Source organism: Macrobrachium rosenbergii, chromosome 17, assembly GCF_040412425.1.
Source record: "Macrobrachium rosenbergii isolate ZJJX-2024 chromosome 17, ASM4041242v1, whole genome shotgun sequence".
Classification (NCBI taxonomy): Eukaryota; Metazoa; Arthropoda; class Malacostraca; order Decapoda; family Palaemonidae; genus Macrobrachium; species Macrobrachium rosenbergii.
The window spans coordinates 17,221,677-17,227,233 of record NC_089757.1 but is presented as its reverse complement, the minus strand read 5'-3'; the positions used below and the strand labels follow the sequence as shown (position 1 = coordinate 17,227,233).

The window sequence follows — 5,557 nt, the reverse complement described above, 5'->3', positions numbered from 1 at the left end:
AGTCCATGAAATCAGGTTTTGGGAAGCATTGGCTGACTGCAAAGTAGTCACAAATGAGAACGTGGGGAAGCCAATGTTATTCCATGATCCAATCGTGTGGAATTTATCTGTGAACACACACGCATATATACATATATATAAATTTATGTATGTATGTATGTATGTATGTATGTATGTATGTATGTATGCATTATGTATAATGTATATATGTGTACGAGTATATGATTGTAGGTGCTGTAATTTTTAACTGTTGTAATCACCTATGCAAATTATTTTTGTTAATAATTCTGGCTAATTTTGGACTCATTCTAGTATTTTCCTTCAACAGGCCGCATGGTATCTGCCACGCGAGGCAGCGGAGACCATGGTTTCCACAGCATGTGGAAAAGAGCTTCATCGGGACCGTTGCCCGAATTCACCGAACACGTGAACAACGCCACTGTCGTCGTCGGGAGGAACGCCGCGTTTAAGTGCTCCGTCAAGAATCTTGGGACTTACCAGGTGAGGGAATTAGTCCCAACACACGTTTTGTTACTGGTATTTTTATTGTTTCATTATCATTAACGTAATAATGCGTGGCGCTCAGATATTCAGGATTTCCCAGGTCAGAGATTTGTTGTTACAGCTCTTTGATTATTATTATTATTTTTATTATTATATAAAGAGGGGGAAACTAAATTCTTGCGAAACGTATTGATTTTTTATTAGAGTAAATATCTGCAAAAAATGTTTTTAGCGTGATCAGGTTTCTTCATCAATTCTCCAATGTCCCCTTATTGTTATTATTGTATAAAACGTAGATATGAAAGCATCATTGCAAATAAAACAAAGACATTCCATCCAATGAATCGGACTAGTAAGATAAATTCATTGTTGCAAGCATAGGAAGCACGTAAATTCAGATGCACAAATATCTCTGAGAGAACCGCAGGCAAGACTAGACTACGGATGAAGTTTAATTCCATCGCCATAACCTGTTTAGCTTTATTCTCCTTTATTAACCTTTCTTGGTTGTGACTTTACAAGTCTCTTGGAGGTTATTAATGCTGGAGTTGGTTTCATTTCGCTTCTAAGGCAGCAAATCTCCAAACAAAAGAGGATTTGCTCCTAAGAAATGTAATGTTATCCTGCACTAGATTGCTTCCTTCTTGGATGGTTATGAGGTAAAAAATTTCATGAAACTAGTTATTTATCTCGCTAAGCACATTCTCACGAACAGACACACAATCTTACACATACACACACATAGATATATATATATATACTGTATATACATATATATATATTTATATATATGCTTATATATATGTGTGTGTGTGTTTATACCTGTATATATATTGTTATATCACTAATTCAACCATGACTTATTTTCTGAATTCTCAGTGTCATGCCACAAATACCCCTTAATATCGATTTCACTTTACTATAGTAATATATTGCACCCAAAAGGAATTATGAATGAGAGGTTCATGTACCTCGACCAGGATTCGAACCTATGCCTTTTGGTTGTGATATAGAGGTCAGTTGACTGATATGTCAATTGTATGCCTTGTATCAAAACCTAAATGTGTAGGTTCGAATCTTGGTCAGGAACATGTACTTATCATGTATAATTCCCCTTGGGTGGGACTTGTTCCCAAGATAAACTGATTTCGATATTAAAGTCTAGTTGTGGCCTAATATTTGAGAATATATAATATATATATATATATATATATATATATATATATATATATATATATATATATGTACATATTTGTGTATTTATGTTCATTTATACATGTATATATACATCTATATATACATGAATATGTATATGTATTTAGCGATATACATGGGTCCAGCCCCTGTCTCTTTATCTGAGATTAAAAAAGCTGTGGAGGAACGTGTTAGTGTCACTAACGCTTCGATAATCTTATCGGAGACATCTTACAAACAGATTGGAAAGGCGTCAGCGACCGTCCGTGGAAAATGAGTCTCAGGCAGATGCTGGAATAGGGGTATGAAACACTCATCCCTATTAATCACTAAGTCATTGACATGGGTCTGAGCAACCTACAAACCAGTGTCCTCATGTTTCAAGCACCGTTTCTTTGAATCTTTGATAAAGATTTGGGGGGGCTTTCGTTTCTCACTACTTTAGCATGGCAGTACAAAGAACGGCAGACAAAGCTGTCGCAGTGGGGGAAGTCATCTTTCTTCACAGACATATCTAACGCTGAAGTAAGTCGTGTGGACTGGGTGTTTGTGACAGTGAGATCTGAAAATTTTTTTTTAAACATCCGAATTGATTTGTCTCGGACTGTGGCCCATGAAAATTTCAAGTAGGCTGCAGACTTGTCTGACAGTCTGTGGCATGCTTTGCTGTAGTGTGACGTACCTACCTATGCGTTACCTTTCGAGTTGTCAGCAATTACTTGTAATAAAGTTGCTAGCCTAACCAGGTGACGACCAGCCACATTCGCCACTTATTTAATACTCAGTTTGCTGCTTTGGTCAAGAGAGATACAACCTTAATTACAACTCGGACCTCCAGCTCCCGTGGCTGGTATCACGTCCACGAGATGATAAAACCAAGTCGCTGGTTTTTCGATGTGAAGCTAAGCAACATTGGTTGTAGTCAGTATCTGGATGGGTGACTGTCAGAAGACAGACAGCGTGACCGCATAAGAATAAAAGGGTGAACCCAAAAGTGTGTGTGTTTATATATATATATATATATATATATATATATATACATGTATATATATATATATATATATATATATATATATATATATATATATTTGTTAGTAGCCTCCTCCTCGCTATAAATTACCAGAACTATTATGCTTATCAAGCTTTCTGTAAATTATCATTTTCAGAGCCTTAGACCAGCCGTAGGGTATCCTCTTACACAAATCTCCCTCAAAATTAATACATATATACCAGATCCAGGTTGTAAAATACCAAAAAAGCAACAACAACTAGGATTTACTCTTCCCTAGAATTTACTCTTATAGGCAGATTTTTCAAAAGAATCAATTAGACTCAAAAGGGCTTGGAATCAAAGAGGAATAAGAAAAGACAAAACCTCATAAAAGTAACAATGTTTATTACTGAATTAAAGATAGCCGTAAATGATGGTTGGGGGCTAGAAACTGCACTCAACTACAAAAAAAAAAAAAAAAATTCCATTCGACTACGCTAACACGTACACTGACAGGAAGAGGGGAAGCCACATAGGGAGAAAGAAAACAACAAGCTCACGGTGCCGAAAAACAACACAAACATACGACAGTAGAAGGCAAAGATGGGAAAAATAATCCTTAATCCTCTTTACAACATTCAAATACCTAAACCTAACATACAGTAATTATATGAATTTAGCTAAAACGCTTATATAGAAACCCAACACCGCAGATTATACTCGAAGATGATTCTGCCGATTACTATCAGCAGCTCGAAGCGTCTATAACACCAGAGCGTCAAACGTCGATCAAAATAACGGCCATTATATGCGCTTACTGGAGGTAAGTCTCCGTACGATCATCACAGATTACACTTGAAGTTGGTTCTGCCACCAACAGTTCCAGTGTCCACAGCGTCAATACTATAAAAAAAACACTATCAATAATTACGCAAAACACTATCAATAATTACGCTTACCGGAGATAAGTTCTCCCTACGGGCGCCGTAACGCTTCACGACAGCAAAGAGGTCCGGAGAAAGCTGCAGCGGAGGTGAACGCCGTGATGGAAACTTGCACTGTAAGTGATGACTGCCCTCACGCGGCACAGGACTCAAAAGGGCAGACACAGACGACGAATCGCTGAGCGTTGTCCTGCCGCAGAACACCCACAGGAAGCAGGCAGTAGCAAAGCTGAATCAAGCTGTGATACTTTATGCACCTGCCGCCAAGCAGACCCAAGGGGCAGGCAACGGCAAGGCTCAAAAATGCAGAGACCTCTCGCTCTGACAACTGGGATGGAACTCCACTTAAGAGACTTAGATCCCATATACCCCAAACCTCCGCTGAAGCACCCAACGACTCAAAAAATGAAAATAAAAGAGAAAATTATCCCACATGGGTGTGTTACCAGTAACAAGCGAAACACCTGGCGGTGGGGAAAAAAGAACAGCCCCAACCTTCATTTAGCGGCAATAAAGTAAACAAAACTTAAGTTGGCAGTTATATTACTGGGCTAAAAAGACTTATGTTAACTTTTCATGATACACACACACACACACACACACACACACACACACACATATATATATATATATATATATATATATATATATATATATATATATAATTTCCGGGTGGTCAAAGTCACTGTCTATTCTTGCTTCTGAATCAGGCCACGCTTAGAATCCTGGCAGACCCATAAGCACATATGATTCCTTTTTAAGTGTAAGTTATTCCCAAGGTATATTGAAATCGATATTAAACGACATTTGGGTCTTAATATTGCTAAATATAAAAAGAATCACACGCGTATACGCGACAAATGTGTGTGTATGTATATATACATATATATAATATACATATATATATACACACTTGTTTTTTAAATTAAAAAATATGCACGATAGACTTATATCCCTCAGCACATCAGTTAATTAAAAAGTGATAATTACTGGGATTTTATTCTAACATTTTCAGTTCAGTAAATCTCTCTCTCTCTCTCTCTCTCTCTCTCTCTCTCTCTCTCTCTGTGTGTGTGTGTGTGTGTGTGTGTGATTTTGAGAACTGTTTTTTTGGTCTTTTGCTTAACTAAATTTCTGACAGTGTCAGTTTTATATCAATATGAATAACATACAATGTTGTGAGTTGTTTCACATTACAGAGTTCTTGATGACGTCATGATTATGATTCAATGTTTAGGGCAGGATGAGTGTCTGTTTTTGACTACCATTTTTTTTATCCTGTTTTCATGCCTCCGTCAAGCCAGAGTTAAACATGGCGTTGGAATCTCAGTTCCTTACGCAACAAAAGTACACATATAGGTTTAATTAATATGAAAAAGCTGACCAGTGCAAGCAGAATGAGATCTAGCTAGAGTCATTGTCGTCATGATGACCCTAAGCCTGTATAACGGAGGAAGGTTTGGTGGATAGCTTAACATCCACGCCTTGTTTTTTTTTTAAGGTACTGGTTAACGCTCCCAGCTAGCATATAAAAGCGTAGAGGCCAGCACCACTGCCTTGTAAATTAATAAAAAAAAAAGTGTACTAAAACGTGCAACAGTTCTTAGCTGTCTGGTGTTGGCGCCAGTGGGTCTTTGTAAAGCCCCAAAGTCGTTGCAGTAAGGTTAATACCAAGCGAGCGAGGCTATACCATAAGAATTTTGTGCATATTTTATTTGATTTCTTGCCATTGCAGTTTCAGTTATTTTCAAATTACTGAAGTCTGCCTGTGCGTTGACGCATTCTGAGTCACAGAGAAGTTGAGAATTTCTCCAGATAGCTTTAGAGGAATAAGTGAAGTTATAATGAGTCTCTGCTAGGTTTATTTGAATACTAGTGAAATATTCTACCAAAGCAAATCAGTCCGGTCTACGAAGATATAAGT

At 37.5% G+C, this 5,557-nt stretch overlaps 1 pseudogene; it reads left to right on the top strand.

The window, feature by feature from the left end:
- The first annotated feature begins 352 nt into the window (after positions 1-352).
- Positions 353-5,557, top strand: part of LOC136847583 (lachesin-like) — a 119,411-nt pseudogene continuing 114,206 nt past the window's right edge.